At 41.7% G+C, this 17,318-nt stretch overlaps 1 protein-coding gene across 1 annotated transcript in view; it reads left to right on the forward strand.

Annotated features, from left to right (window-relative positions):
- Positions 1–13,800: 13,800 nt before the first annotated feature.
- LOC138293064 (mucin-19-like) overlaps positions 13,801–17,318 on the forward strand; it is a 65,485-nt gene continuing 61,967 nt past the window's right edge. The window contains exon 1 of the mRNA XM_069232060.1: positions 13,801–13,845. The gene's annotated coding sequence lies outside the window, so the exon portion shown is untranslated. The remainder of the gene's footprint in view (positions 13,846–17,318) is intronic.

The raw sequence follows: 17,318 nt of genomic DNA on the forward strand, positions 1-17,318 counted from the left end.
TATGCATTTCTGAAATGTCCTAAAAGAATGACATTAGAAAACATGCTTTTTATCTAGCTCTGAATTTGGAGTTATTCATAAAATCATGTGATTGAGAAGGCGGGGAGATTCAGCAGATTAAGCTAAGAGTTCTAACCGATCTACTAGATATACATCATGGCGGTTGCACTTCAATAATTGCCCTCAGACAAGGTGGAAGCCTAATGATGAAATTAGAATTGCTGTGAAGAAAGGGATCTGACAAGGATGTGTTCTGGCCCCTACTTTTTTTTCTTATTTTTATTAATGGACGCATATTTTTTTTAACTAACTTGTGTGGATGATTCTCCTGGTTTGGCTTGGAAAAGGGTGAAGGCTCGTTTTTTGCTAGTTACACCCTCCTAATTTCCAAGATTGAGAAAGGCCTTCAAACCTTATTACAAAGATTTGTGCTATTATGTTCTATCCATGGGTTAGGAATTAACACACAAAAGATGAAGGTAATGGCATTTAATTTACATAAGAATTTTTGTGGTAGACAGGAAATAGTGAGAGAGTTTGATTACCTTAGGATAAAGAGCTTCTGACTACTGTTTGTAGCTAGAATCAATTGCAAAGAGCACAGCCTTAGTGAAGCACAGGGTGTAATCATTAATTAATTTTGCTAGGAGAGCTATTAACCGTCCTGAATCTCTGAGTCTAGAGATTTATAAAGCTAAAGCAGTTAATGCAGCAAAGCACAGCTCAGAGCAGTGTTGTCATTGTGATGTTGGTAATTTAGAGATCAGAGAGAACATTTTTATACAATCTCTCTTGAGGTTTCCGCAGCGTAAGACTTCACTTTCAATTCGACTGGATTTGGCCTTGAAATCAGCACCTGAGACCCCATAGTTAAATTACAACCTGCTGTATTTCATATTATTAACAAAGGTCACACTTACAACATACCTTTTTACCATATTTAGTGAAGCAGTTACCAAAAACATATAACAGAAGTTGGCATTTGGGGGTAAAGATAGACCATGAATTAGTTCTCTGGATTAGAAAATACGCAGGGATTCACATAAGTGACACCACCCTGGATTCTCCTTGGTCTCTAGATTTAAGAAATGCACAAGCTTGGTAGGGTTCTTCAGATGCCTGCTGATCCAGGGATCAAAAAGGGCAGCCATTGACCCTGGCAAGTGAAAGGAAACTGGAATTTCTTTGGGTTGGCAGACAGGGAGTAAAACCCCCCATTCTTCCTCCCCATGGAGGTAGAAATATTGTTTGGTGCCAGGGAAGGGACCCGATGACAAGATGGTCCTGTACCTCATCCAATTCCTTTTCTTGCCTTTTTCCTTGGTAGTCTGGTAGGCTTTCAGCCTCTCATGGGTGGGTAGATTTGGGCCCATATTTTTACTTTTTGACGCAAAACTGCATTTGTGCAGTTTTGCGTCAAAAAGTATAGTGCCAGCTTGCGCCATTCTAGGACGCCAGCCAGGTGCCAAATTTATGGAATGGCGCAATCCGGCGAAAAGAGTGGACTAACATCATGGAAAATTACGTCAGCCGGGTGGGGGTGGCGTTATGGGGGAAGGGGATCTTGCACCATAAAATTACATTAGGCTGGTTAGAGGCAAAAAAAGAAATACCTCTAACCAGCCTAGTGTCATTTCCTGATGCAAAACCATCCATACCACATGACCGGAGTCATGCCCACCACCCCAATGGCCAGCACCGGGGACAAGGGTACCCTGGGCATGGCCATTGCACCCAGTGGCATTATGGGGACCCATTTTAGGGCCCCCAGTGGTACTTTAAAAAACGTCAAAAAAATACTTACCTGCACTTACCTGGGATGGGGTTCCCCATCCTCTGGTGTCCCTCTGGTGGGAGTATTTCTTGGGGCTTGAGAAATGCATCTCTGGATCCATTCCATGGTGTCTGACCATAGAAATGGCTTCACAGGTCCCCTAACTCCTGCCCTGACCCAGACATAAAATAATGGTGCTAAGCAGGCTTAGAGCCATTATTTAGGCCTGCCTCCCCCGTGCACCATTTTTGCACTGGAGAATAAATAAGGCGCTAGGGCCTTAGAGTCATTTTTTGGATGGGAACGCCCACCTTGCATCTCATTGGTGCAAGGTGGTTTCGCACATCCAAAAAATGACTTTAACTCCAATATTTTGGCGCTAGATGGGTCTAGCCGCAAAATATAAATGTGGAGTTAAGCTTGCGCTGAATTAGCATAAAAACAAGTGACGCTATTTCAGCACAAACTGAGTATAAATTTATTGCTTGAGTGTTTGCCTGATGCTAGGACAGACAGGCCCCAGCTCATTTTTCTTTAAAAAAAAGTCTAGCCCTGGCATCCAGGAGGCTTTCCCTCAAGTTGGACACAAAGAGTGTTTGTGTTTCAGGTGGGGGTGGGTTATGGGCAGGGCAGGCCATCCCCTATCCCATATTTTTAAATTTTTCCCTGGAGTCTAGTGTACTTTCTGTCCCTCCCTCATTGCCCTGAGAGGAAAGATTAGGAAGAATCTGTTCCCAAGTTGTCTGAAAGACCTTTGGGGCCAATAGGGGTAGGAGTATGGCACAACGTCAGGTTGTGTCACCCCGCTCCATTCTTTCTATAAATATGAAATTCCTGGCGTACAGTGGGGTTTCTGCCCCATCCCAAGATTGGGGTTTATCCCCCCAAACTGGCATAGGGAGTCAGAAAAAATGTTAAGGCTTAATGAGTGAAGGCATTGCCCCATGCCAAGACAGGCCGACCCCCACCGCATATTTAAAAAAAAGATTTCCCTGTCATCCAATGGTCTTTCTACACCCGGGGTGGAGCAGAAAGACTTCTGGGGCTTTAGAGGGATAGGCTCTTTTTTATATCTATTCGTAGTGTCTACAATCTGCCTGCTAGAGAAGCCAGAGAGGCTATTAGGGGCGTTAGAGGTAGAGACACAGCCCAATGCCTAGGACGGCATGCTCCCACTCCTTTTTTTCATAAATATAACTAATCCTAGTGTCTAGTGGACTTTCTGCCCCCTGAGGAGTGTAGACTGGGGCCTTCAGGTATGGAGATAAGGTGTGATCTCAGGTTGGACCAACCGCAACCCATTTTTTCTATAACTATAACTATAACTATAACTATAACTATAACTATAACTATAGACACTCTTAGTGACCAGAGGGCTTTTGTCCCCCTCCTGGTAAGGCAGAGACGGGTAACCCCCTCAATATGACCCCCAGAGTACAGACTATTGTTAGGGCCTTTGTTTGGGGGGGCAGAGGTTCAGTCCCATATCTTGGAGGTTGGCCCCACTTCATTTCAGTATCATAAATATAAATAATCCTGGTGTATTGTGCACTTTCTGGCCCTCTAGAGAGGGCACAGTGTTGGGGAGAGAGACAGCTGGTGCATTTAAGAGTGAGGGTAGGGTCTGAAACCAGGGTGGGACAGACTAAAAAAATCCCTTTGTGAAGTGGGCCTTCTTCCTTCTCTGAGGCCTTTCTAGAGGAAGCCTCAGACCCCCAATCATCTCCAAAAATTTAGATTTCTTCAGATGCAAACACCAGAAGGATTTTACACTCTCAGTGCGAGGATGAGACATTCACGTCCTCCACACTGGTGCAGTATTGTGGAGAAAGTGAATGTATTCTTCCCACATGTAGTGCTTTCCTCTTATCTAGTTTCTAAGCACTAACATAACACACTAGAAATGCACTTGTGAGGTCAAAGAAGACTTTTATTGTTGTTAATTCTTCCCCAACCCCAATTTTTATGTATGACGAATTAGTAGCTTTCAAGTCTGCGTTAATCAAACAAAATATATCAGTTTGCAATATACACAGCAGGTTATATTTATAAGATATTGAATGCAAAGCAAAACAAATACTTCACCGTGTGGGAACTATTTACAGCTTCATCTTTCTAAGGTCTGCAAGCTGATGACCCCTGTCAGCCGCGAGAAAGAGATTCATCTACCCACACGGGATTGCTGGCAGCTGGCGCCAAGCTCCAGCACGAGGTCCGGCAGATTCGAATCTAACTCTCTGCAGCCTGTTACATTCGTTACAAAGGTGTGCCCCCTCCTCTCAGACCTGGGAAACTGAGCAAGCCTTTTGGAGACTGGCCAGGTCTCCAAGACTACTCCTGTTCCCAAGCTCAAGCAGAGAGAACAACACCCATGTACTCTCTCTTATCATGTCTAGTCTACTGTGAGAACAAAACATCTTGGTTCATCTTGTGCAAAAACACAGCTTGGAAAAATACAGCTTGGATTCTCAACTGCAATGTCTAACTCCACGTTAAAGGCAATGGGCAGCTAACCTAAATATCAAATGCAATGTCTAGTGTCATGTCAAAGCCAATAAGCATCTAAGCTGAATACAAAATGCAATGTCTTATATCATGTCAAAGCCCATAGGCAGCTGAGCTGAATACAAAATGCAATGTATAATATCATGTCAAAGCCAATAGGCAGCTGAGCTGAATATAAAATGTAATATATGATATCATGTCAAAGTCAATAGGCAGAATATCTAATAGCATGTCAAAGTCAATAGGCAGCTAAACTGAATACATTATGTCAAAGCCAATAGGAATGCAATGTCAAAGCCAATAGGCGGCTAGACTGGATACAGCATGTCAAAGCCAATAGGCAAAATACAGATTGTAATGGCTAATGCAATGTCAAAGCCCATAGGCGGCTAAACTGAATACAGAAAGTAATGGCTAATGCCATGTCAAAGCCAATAGGCAGAATACAGAATGTAATGACTAATGCAATGTCAAAGCCCATAGGCGGCTAAACTGAATACAGAAAGTAATGGCTAATGCCATGTCAAAGCCCATAGGCGGCTCAACTGAACAAAACATACCATGTGCTACTGGTGAACATTGAGCAACTAATATGCGCAGTGGTGAAACACAAAGTCATTGGTCAAAACAAAATTTATCAAATGGCAGTACATTCCGCCCTTTGACCAATGAATTTTTGTTTCACATATCTCTTGTGTCAAACAAAAACAAAAAAAAACATCAGATCAAAGCAATCCCTGTAAAGCAATAGAAGTGGATTAACACATTGATTTCATAACCTTTCACATCAGATACATCTACATAGAAAAGACTGAGCAATTTTTTTTCTCTGAATGAGTCTCTAATTCAACAGTGATAGCAATTTGATGTGGCATGAGTTCTACTCATGTAAAGGGGCACGGTCCACCTGAAAGGTTTTCTGGAAGGTAAGCAAAAGTCAGAGTTCCATACGAGAAGGGAAAAAAAAAAAAAAAAACACAGCTTAGTTCCAGTGGAAGAATGCAATCAAACAAGTTGAACTTGAACTGAAGGCGCAGTTTGCGCAAAATGGATCCATGGTGCTGGCACTTTACTCAGCCAGGTTCAGGTTGGGGGTTCAGTCCCTTCCCCGACCCCACACGCACACACCTGAAGTGGGACCACACAGCACACTCAGGGACAGTGGCGAAACGTGGTAGGATCTGCAAAAGAAACAAGTATGACTTTTCTTGCAAATAACATTTTTCATTTAAACTGCACCCTTCCTCTTCCTTTCCCTGTTTTATAATCAGCAGGACGTTTTTGGGGCCCTTTGTTATATTTTCTGCAGGTTCTGGAGGGTCACTTGGGGCTTCAGCCCACAAATCAGCACTGAGGTTTTTATCTGCTGCACCACAGCTTCCCTTTTCTTGCACTGTCAGAAGGGCTGGGGCAGACTCCTTCTTTACCAAACCTCCATTCACTGCACTTTTGTCAATTTGGGCCATTCTGTCTCCAATTTGTATGAATGAATCAGATTCTTTTCTAGGTATCAGCATAATTTCGATTTTTCCTTGGTAATTTGCAACAATCACTCTCCCTAAAACCTGATCAATTTGCCATTTCTGATCTGGTAACTTTCCTCTCCCCAACTGCTCTGTGACTGCTTGCATGACAGATTGCTTTTGTGCATGCTGCACAGTTTTTATCAAAACTAGGGGAATGTGCATCTCTCTCATCTCTGCCCACCTGTAAGTGGCTTTTTCTCTCAGCTGTTCACATTTCTGGGGCACCCACTTAGCCATCCCCACTAAGGCAGAATTCTGGGTGAACACTTCTCTCTCTGCATTTTTCTCATTAACATCTGCAAGGTAATTGAACCAGTTAGGTACAAGCCATATGTAAAAACAAACAGCTAAAACATTAGCAATAAACCAAAAATCAGCGTAAAAATGACACATCTCACGTAGCTCTTGCTTTAAAATCTGACACACATTATACAACTCCATTCCTTCTCCTGTGCCAGAAAACAACATTTCAGTCAATGAATCATTAGTAAAACAAACATGCTTTTTATCTTCAGTAGACACGAATTCAAATGGTGCACACAATTTCACCGGTAATTCTTTTACCTGTGGTACTCTAGCCCTGTCTTGCAAGTACCAGATCCATTGTATGATTCTAGCTAGGGGCACTATTTTCTTTCCTTGTTCTTGATTTAAATGTACATAAGTATTTCCTTCTTGCACTGCGCAAAAACCTAAAGTCTGCATTATTTCATTTGCCAAATCACAAGCGCGCAGCTGCATATTATTTTTCACAGTGACCATATACAAAAGTGTTAGGATTTCTCTCAAATGAGAGCTATTCTTTTTCCAAAAATCAAACAAGCTAATGAAACTCGGGGTGTCTTGCTCTAAAATCCTTCGTTTTACTTGTGCATTTTGCAACGGTAACTCGTAAATCACCTTCTGGTCTCTCTCATCCGTGTTGTCAGTTAAGGAATGCATTTTGTATGCCAAAAACCCTGGCTCACAGGAGCTGTCTTAACCCCCTCATTACTGGAATGGGACAAGAAAGATTCTTCAAAAACAGCCTTTTTATAACTTTCAGTTGGGCTAATTTGCTCACGTAAATTCCTATTTTCATGTTCCAACTTCCTACATTTCTCCTGCATTTCTCTGTAAGCAGATAAAGGTATCCAGACCTTTCTGTCATCATTACTTCCAAAAGACACTTTTTCTACATATGTACAACAGAAATTATTTCTCAAAACACCATCAGGCATTTTAGCTACACATGCATTTTCTTCTGTAATTCCCCAAACAGAAAACAATTCACAGTTTTTCGTAGCACCATCAGGCAGTTTACCAATACATGCATTCCCAGACATGGTCTGCCGTGCTACTGTGATTCTCCAAAAAAACAATTTCTGTAATTCTCCAAACAACAAAAAAAACAATTACACTTTTAAAGTGTGCACTTAGAAATCTACTAACTCGTCAAACCCCTTCTTAATCACCTCTTAATGACCGACCCCACTCCTGGTACCAATTGTAGTGCTTTCCTCTTATCTAGTTTCTAAGCACTAACATAACACACTAGAAATGCACTTGTGAGGTCAAAGAAGACTTTTATTGTTGTTAATTCTTCCCCAACCCCAATTTTTATGTATGACGAATTAGTAGCTTTCAAGTCCGCGTTAATCAAACAAAATATATCAGTTTGCAATATACACAGCAGGTTATATTTATAAGATATTGAATGCAAAGCAAAACAAATACTTCACCGTGTGGGAACTATTTACAGCTTCATCTTTCTAAGGTCTGCAAGCTGATGACCCCTGTCAGCCGCGAGAAAGAGATTCATCTACCCACACGGGATTGCTGGCAGCTGGCGCCAAGCTCCAGCACGAGGTCCGGCAGATTCGAATCTAACTCTCTGCAGCCTGTTACATTCGTTACAAAGGTGTGCCCCCTCCTCTCAGACCTGGGAAACTGAGCAAGCCTTTTGGAGACTGGCCAGGTCTCCAAGACTACTCCTGTTCCCAAGCTCAAGCAGAGAGAACAACACCCATGTACTCTCTCTTATCATGTCTAGTCTACTGTGAGAACAAAACATCTTGGTTCATCTTGTGCAAAAACACAGCTTGGAAAAATACAGCTTGGATTCTCAACTGCAATGTCTAACTCCACGTTAAAGGCAATGGGCAGCTAACCTAAATATCAAATGCAATGTCTAGTGTCATGTCAAAGCCAATAAGCATCTAAGCTGAATACAAAATGCAATGTCTTATATCATGTCAAAGCCCATAGGCAGCTGAGCTGAATACAAAATGCAATGTATAATATCATGTCAAAGCCAATAGGCAGCTGAGCTGAATATAAAATGTAATATATGATATCATGTCAAAGTTAATAGGCAGAATATCTAATAGCATGTCAAAGTCAATAGGCAGCTAAACTGAATACATTATGTCAAAGCCAATAGGAATGCAATGTCAAAGCCAATAGGCGGCTAGACTGGATACAGCATGTCAAAGCCAATAGGCAGAATACAGAATGTAATGGCTAATGCAATGTCAAAGCCCATAGGCGGCTAAACTGAATACAGAAAGTAATGGCTAATGCCATGTCAAAGCCAATAGGCAGAATACAGAATGTAATGACTAATGCAATGTCAAAGCCCATAGGCGGCTAAACTGAATACAGAAAGTAATGGCTAATGCCATGTCAAAGCCCATAGGCGGCTCAACTGAACAAAACATACCATGTGCTACTGGTGAACATTGAGCAACTAATATGCGCAGTGGTGAAACACAAAGTCATTGGTCAAAACAAAATTTATCAAATGGCAGTACACCACACTAAAGAGTCTAACTATATTTTTGGACTACCTGAGTTGGACTTTCCTTTTTAAATTCTTTTGACATTAAAACCCTATTGTAAAAAGACTTTGTCCTTGACTTTCCCAATCTATCTTTACTATTTGCTCACCCTCTCCAAGTTTATCTTTCTCCTCATAATAAAGCAACTATTTGTTTTCATTTTGCCTAATTTCAAAGGATGTCATCAACATTTTATCTTACATTCTAAAATGTATATTTTGAATAAATATTGTAAAAAATTTAAAAATGAAATCTTGGATGTGTCGTTGATCTTTGTGGAGTAAATGTTGATGAACTTATATGTAAGTACATATTAACAGCATAATCACTTAAAAAGGCAACACACACATAAAAAAAACAGGTTTAGGTTAGACGTTATAAGGTTTTATTTTCAAAGGTCCTCACAGGTTGGAGTTGTGGAAACTCTGATTTCTGATTGGTGCAGATACAAGTAAGTTTAAATCTGTGTTTGAGTGAGTGGGGTGTTAAAGGAAAGGGCAGTGAATTGAAGAATGTTTTTTATTTTCCTCAGTCGATTGGGAAGCCATCTACTTGTCCATCTATCCAGTACCAGTTTGATTCTGGTTGTGATTGCAGTGGTGCTGGTGGTTGTAGTGATGGTGGTGGTGGTTGTGTTAGATGCAGTAGAAGTGATGACTTTGTGAATGGTACAGGAAGCTACACATCAGGGATTTTGTGTTGTGTAGAATTACTAGGTTGGGATGCTTCAATTCATTCCTGTGCATGGCATGATCTGCAGATTGACAGTGACGCTTGACTGTTATTGCCTTTATCATCTGCATTGTCAAGGCATGTTGCCTTACACCCTCTTCTCTCAAAAAACAGACTTTCATTAGAATCTTTGCTATGTCTGAATTACATGTCACTAACTGAGGAAGTCCTTTAAGGTTGTCTGCAATCTCCCCTCTATGTCACCAATATCCCACTGCACAGTGGACTGCTGTTGCAAATTTTGATCCTCTCAGGGGACAGGATATAGCCAAACCACTTTGGCCCCCCCAACGGCCCACCTAACATGGTCAGTAGGTTGTCCACCACAGGGAGGGTTGCGATCTTAGAGGTTGTGGGGTGATGACTGATAAAGTGGGGGAAGTTTCTCCTCATCTGACCAGGACGTTCTCTCTCTGATGATTGAGAGAGTATTGGATATATGCATAGTGGAGTGAAAGAAGGCACCTGCAGGTTGTGAGATGTGTGGAGTTGAGTTTTTGCACAGACAAGATCTGTGGCTTTGCTGGTGGCTGAGGACTAACAGTGCTCAGAAGAGACTTTGGACACAGACTACTGGTCAGCCATGAACTGTCCTTAGCTGTCACTCTCTGGGTGGATCCAACAGTGCCCTCTGCCTCTTCCTCTTCCTTTTCCTTTTCTCAACCACCACTTCCTGCTCTTCCTCTTCTTCTGTGTCTGACGAGGTGACTGCCAGGATAGCTGCTTGAAGGAATACTGGATTTTCTCCTTGGATTCCTTGTTGTCTTGATGCTTGATGGTGAAGCATCATTATCAGGTTTAGAGCCCCCATTATCAACAAGAAGAAGATGAAAAAAGTTGAATACTAAAATAAAGTGTTCTCAATGCGTCAACAGAATTCTTTCACAATAAATAGAAAGAAGTCACACTTTAACTTAGTCACTTGAGAGCATATTTAAGCATATGATGGTGAGGGTTGATTCTTGCATTGAATTACTATGTATATCGTCTGGCAACCACCTGCTCTGGCCATGGATGCTTCCTTTGTAGATAGACCCCTTGACATCATCTCCTGAACCAGTATCCCTGAAGAGGGTGGTGGTGATAAGATAATCCTTGATCCAGCAACTGGTAAGAATATTAATGAGTAATCTGAGTAAAAGAGTTAGAAATAAAAGGATAACACTGTTCATTTGCCAATGGGGAGAAATGTGCAAGAATGATGCATGGAGTGGTTTCCATAAGAGCAAAAGACTAACCTCAATAACTAACATAATCAATAACCACTAACCTGCAACAACGAATAATTACCGGATTCACTACTCACTTAGGGACATTTTTACAAGAAAGTGGTGCATCGGTTCCTATGCGCCACTTTTCTTGCGTCACCCATGCCCCACCTAACAACATCATGGTTGTGCTGTATTTACAATACAGCACACTGTAGCAATCGTTAGGACAACAGCGTCAACATTTTGGACGCTATTGTGGCGCTTTGCTGCACTAGCATCAAAAGTGTTGACACTAGTGCAGCAAAGCACAGGGAGGCCCATTGATTAAAATGTGTGCGTCATTTTAACGCCAGCTGTGAGCAGACGTTAAAAATTATGGAAAAAATGGTTGTAAATTTCACTGCACCATTTTTTCGGGCCTCCCTGCATCGGGACGACCCCTTGCATACATTATGTCGGGCGCAGGCAGAATGTAGCACAGTGGTTTACAAAGTGGTGCAATGCAAGCACTGCGTCACTTTGTAAATATGGTGCAGGATAGAGGCCTACTAAATGCCGCCTTAGCGCAAAAAAAGAAAATGGCACTAAGGCCGCACAAGGTGGCGCTAGGGGTTTGTAAATATGCCCCTAAGTGTTCCAGAGCAGGATGTTTCCCAACAGAAAGTGCTTTATTGCCTAATTGCGGTAGTAAGTGCTATGTTGATGCAATTACAACACAAAAATACAATACAATACAATGCAAAACAATAGTCTACCTCAAATAAATAAAATATAGAAACAGAGATTTTAAATATTGTATAAAAGATGTTGAGAAAATAAAAATGATAAGATATAGTAGAAGTTGTTAGATATTTACACCTGACCAAAGAGCAGTGAAGGGTGGAACTGCTTTTGCCAGGATGTCCTCGGATGTAATCTGTGGAGTTGTTTGCAGTGTGGAAACCAGGGAGTGTTATCTCACTGTTACTGTGTAAGTAGGTGTATAAAATATACAAACATATACACCAGTCCTGATTATGGTACAGTGCTATGAAGAGAAGTGGAGATTGTTGCCACTGGGGCACTGGGCGTCAACCCAGTCCCTTATAGTTTATACGGAACAAAAGCTGGATGAGCATATTTGTGTTGAAACATTACCATATAAATTAAACTTCATTTAGTTTGTTCAGCAAAATAAAACTCCAAAAAATATAGACACTGTTATAATCGAAGAAACAAAGATACACAAATCCCCTATGGTGTTTTAGTGACATTGATAGCATAGTGATGTACAACTGTGTCTTGTAGTACTGCATTTGGGGGTGGGCCCTGTCTTGTCTTTCAAACTAGGAAGAATGCCTGCCTGGGCTGTAGAAACCAAATACATGTAAGGGCGACCATGAGAAGAAAGGAGAGAAAAAGAAATGATTACAGTATAATATTTAAATGGTGATTGTGTTAGAGGCTGAGGGGTATGTGTGTGCTAGCAGTGATGAGTTGCATGAGTAGATGTACCATAACTTGTAGGGCTAGAGAGATGGCTTAGTTCTTACCTGGCCTTATGTTAGGATTCTCTGCTACAGACAGACCATACAGCAGGCCAGGATACTTGGTGGAGAGGGAACACTCCTCAAGAGGTGTGGGTTGGAGACGAGATCCAGGTCAGTCTCCAGAAATAGCCTTTGTCACCTGAATATGGAGAACGCCTCCTTTACTCACCTCATCTCAGCCTACCATTCTTGTGTGCTTCCTCCCCAGTGCATATACAAAATATGTTACCTTGTTCCACATGGCCACCTCCTCCACTCTACTGAGGTGTGGAGGCAGACCATTTAGGAGCTTGAAGTGTTTGACCACAGATTTAGCTATGAGGACTGTCTCCTCCTCCGTGAAGTCCTTCTTGAGGATTGTGGTTATGGTCTTCATCCTGGAGGCTAGATGTGGTTCCTGTTGGCCACAGGGTCATGCAGTCCAAGAGGTAAAGGAGAGAGCTCACGGTATGGGCCTTGTTTATGTGTTTTCTGTGTGCATTGGTGTCAGGTGTGTGTAATTTGGGTCATGTGTATAGTATTTGCCTATTCCCTTCCGATTGGAGATTTCACCCCGGCGACTGAGATATCTGCCCTGGTGATGGAGCTTTCCACCCTGGTGGCGGACTACAATAGGTAGATCATAAAATACACATGTCAAATTCCTGTAGAAGGCCCCACTCTTCCTGATTGAGGGGGTGTAGGCTTGTAAAACTATACCTAGGTGTAAAACGCTACTCGAAAATGAAGAATAGCAGAAAGTGAAAGTTTACACCTGCATGTAGGAGCAGATCTACATATGAATGTATCTACACATGCAAACTTACCTTGGTGAATCAGACCCATAAGCTCTACTTCAAGAAAGGAAACATGTCGACCCTTCGATATTCCTAAATCTTCTAAGGACTAGATCTAGATGCAGTTTCTCCTCTGTAGAGGATGGACGGCTCCTGTCAATCATATAGTTTCACTTGTTTGAAACATGTCCCATTACATTGTTTCTAGAAGGAGAAGGGCCTCCTATCTGAAATAACCATTCTCTTTCATGATTTCCTCATCAGTCCTTACATGTGTTCGGCTCTTACACATTTACTTTTAGCATGTTAATCAGGTAAATGGCTACTTGTTTGTTAATCCCGGGAATTGGTTAATGATAAGAAAGAGTCTATTTCTTTAACTCTGGAGATTTTACTTTTCATTGTTACCCACAAATGTTTTTCTTCCCAGCCACAGGTTTGGCAGAAGACAAGTATGGAGCTTTGATGCAGTCATGCTCATCTAAGCCAGTGAGAAAAAGGGTCACTTAGAGAGTTAATCTGGCGATGAGAAAAGGAGTGTGGGGCTGGTAGATAAAAGAAAGAGAGGCATATTCAGAAAATACAGCACAGTGTGTAACAAAAATGAAGTCTCGTGAAGCAGACATTGGCTGCACATTAGATTAAGTCATAATCACAAATAATAATAAATTACATGTTTATCAATTGCACAGAAATATATTCAGAGTCTACTTTGGGTCTCTCTCTGTTCAATAAGGACTACCTTAGAATTTTAATAAGGTAAACTCTGTGCCTGTGGATCTGAGCTCTGCCTGCCAGACACAAGCCTGAAAGCCACTCCTTTTTCCACAGAGACACCCTAGGGAGAATGAGGCACCGCCCACTGCTCCCATTGGACAGATGTGTTTGAGTTCACATTATTGTGGGAATAAGAGGCAGTATATCACCTGTGGACGTGCAGGTGTGCAGAAAAGGCTCCTCTCCTGCCCCACAGGTATGTTAAACGAACTTATCTTTTCATAAGTAGCACCTGCTCACTTCTGTACTCTTATCTCTGCATTGATCTTAAGTAGCACGATTGCTTTTCTGTTTTATGTGAATGGTGTGGCACCAGCTCACCTCCATTCATTGATGTGTAATCTCAGCTCACCTCCACACATTGATAATTAGCACCGCTCACCTCCATTCATTGATATGTATTCTCAGCTCACCTCCACACATGGAAACGTAGCACAGCTCACCTCCATTCATTGATATGTAATCCCCCAGTTCATCTCCGCACATTGATAAGTAGCACAGCTCAACTTCATTCTTCTAAATGCAGACCCAGCTCACCTCTATGCCTTGATATGTTTCACCAGCTTATGTTTCTGTAGAACACGCCTCACATTTTTGCAGCAGTTCTGGCCATACACTGATATACATAATCAGTTAACTTCTTTATTCTGCTACGTAGCTCCATTTTACCACTATATTTTGATATGTGGCATATGTGGCATTCACTCACTTTTATTTCTTAATTTGCATCATTGAGACACCTTTATGTCTTGTTATTTAATACCAGCTTATCTTGGTACCTTGTATGTTTAAAGGACGCAATAATATCAGGCACTTATGAGGAAAAAGCTGACCTATCAGTGAGTACGAGATTACACAACAAAGGTTTAAATATCAATGGTTCTTTCCGGATTCACAAGATACTTTTGGATTAATAGTTTTTCCATGATATGTCAATGTTTAGGTTTTATTACGTTCACATTTTCAAATGTTGGCTCTTATATATTTTTTGCTATTTTTCGGCCATGTTTGTGTGCATGACAAAACGCTAGACATGGCCCATGAGGCTTACATGGGCCAGAGCTTACGGTAGCCTGGTGTGCTCAGCTGATTGCATCTTGATGTGTCACCCAGACCCAGTCCAAAAATGCTTTCAAAGACCAATGGGTCTCAGAGATATCAGCTTCCCTCCTGAAAGCTTGCATGGCTGAGAATGGCTGTGCGACATCTGTGGAGTGTGCATGGACGTTGTGGACAAGGGTGTTGTGTCCGCGTGCTGCATAGTAGATTATATACATATGAGAATAATGTCCAGTTCCTGGTATATACTACCTGGACTTTCTGTAGCCTTATAAGATTAAAAAGCCCCTTTCTAACTATCCACACTTCTCAGTGAGCAGTAAGACCCCATCCTGCAACCTGACCTATCCTAAAAGCTCGTAGACCCCATTCCCTCCTCATCTAGAACAAATTGTACTTCCTGTTGCCTGCACCACTCACCAAAATAGCCCAGGGGAGATGACTTGACTTCACTCCACTTGGGGACCACTTTACGGAATAGATCCAACAAACAAACATTCCTCCAAAGTCATTTTCTCAACATTTTTACACACTGTAAATACACTCAAGGTTACTTAAGAGAAGACTAGGATTTTTGTTTACTTTTGGTCCTGAAGAAATGCCAACTGATCATTAGGAGACAACATAAGGGTGAAACATGTCGACCAGTAATGAGGGTTAAATGATTAAATTCCCCTTTCCCTCTTACTTTTCCCGGCTGAGTGAGGGAACATTATTTCACTGGTCACTCCCTTTGTTTTTAACCTTGACCTAGACCAGTGATACTCAAAGTACGGCCCGGGGCCGCATGCGGCCCTCCTGACCTTTACATGCAGCCCCCTGCTCAACAGCAGGACTGGGCTACTGTTTACTCAGCTCTGCACAATGATTAAAAATATGTTAAATAAAAGGCAAGCCTTTATATAAATGTTAATCGGAGACAAAGAAAGTACGAAACTCCGTTATCCAGCACCTGAAGGAACACCTTTATTTTTAATGACATGCTACACCAAAATTGTAAAAAATACAATAAGGGCTCTTCAAAAATCAAAAAACTGTTTATCATTAACATGCAGAGTCGTTTCAACATAGTACATCTGATTATATCAGTACATGGAGAAGCATTTTCTTTTTAAGTGATGGATTTCAAACATAAATCCAGAAACATTCATTCTTCCCCCCTCCCCCTTGAAAACAATGCCAACACTGAACTAAGAGGCAAGTTGCACATGAACATTATTATAATTTATTACATCAAACACAGGAGAATGTCTTGTACAGCTCACATCCTGAAGTCATGTATTTTGAGATTCCCTTATATGCACTACTGAAAAAAAAGGAGGGAAAGTGAAATAAAAGAATTGTCTAGGATCACACATTTTGGTAAAGGGGGAAGCCAGGATTCATAGCAGGTTTTCTGATTTCACAATATGCATTTCAGCCACCAGACGTATATGCTTCGCTTCTCCTACACCACCATACTGCACACCCCCCACCACCCTCCTCGCCGACGCCCACCACCCTGCTAGCATCAATGCGGCCCTCGGTCACATCACAAACCAAACTTTGTGGCCCCTGAGAAAATGTTTGCGAGTACCCATGACCTAGACCTTCAAGGACAATAAACTGATTTGCGTTTGGGCCTAGAGTCAATTTTAACACACTACCTCCAGTTCTTCACTTCCCTTTGTAGGTTTGAGTACACTCCTACTATTGACAATGACACCTATCAAAATATCTCTGGCCAACAGCCCCCTTGAGGGGCTTGTTGGGCATTGCAGGCACCATGATGAAGCATGACACTCAATGGGGTGTATGAAGGCTCCTGCTTCTATTTGCAGAAGTGCCTAGTTGACCTGTGGTAATTACCAGGGCGCTATTGAGTTCCCTCGGAAAAGTGTACCTATTTCTTTTGTACCTACTTCTTACATGCCGCCCACAGCTCACATTGTTGGGACTCTGTTGGTGGAACTATTGCAGATAAAAGCACAGGAACAACTCTTACTTATTGAGGCCTGAAAGGCCACTGCTTGGATGGCAATCACTTCAGAACTGAAGGTCGAATTGGGCTCATCTACCGACCGAATAGTAATAGTGGTTTTGGGAAACGGGGACAAATATGCAGATAGTCTCTACTAGACTTAATCACATGTAAATGTATCACATACATATTGATGTTGGATATCCTGAAAACCTGACTAGGTTTTATTATTCAACGAGGCGGAGAGTTCTTGCGTGCAGTGAAGGCTTCTAACCTTTCCCCTGGGCCGTAAGTACTTACAACTTTCCCGAGACACGCACATTTGCCACGTTTGCCAGATTAACATGCATGTGCTAGTTCCGGTGCAAATTACGCACGCGCTAATTGCGGTTTGAGCAGAGTGCGGGAATAAGCGTGTGTTAAACTGCATCAAAATTCTGAGATGGAATGTGAAATAATGCGATAGCTGCTTATATATTTTTTTTACCTTATTTTGAATTACACAAAATAGGGTTACCAGTCCCATTGTTATCAGGGCTCAAGATTCAGCTCTAAAATATATAGCGTAATCAACTGTGATGAAGAAAAGAGGGAGCACATAGGTGACATGCATTCGCTTTGCTTCTGCTAACATTTACTGTTTGATTCGT

Source organism: Pleurodeles waltl, chromosome 4_2, assembly GCF_031143425.1.
Source record: "Pleurodeles waltl isolate 20211129_DDA chromosome 4_2, aPleWal1.hap1.20221129, whole genome shotgun sequence".
In the NCBI taxonomy this organism is placed as follows: Eukaryota; Metazoa; Chordata; class Amphibia; order Caudata; family Salamandridae; genus Pleurodeles; species Pleurodeles waltl.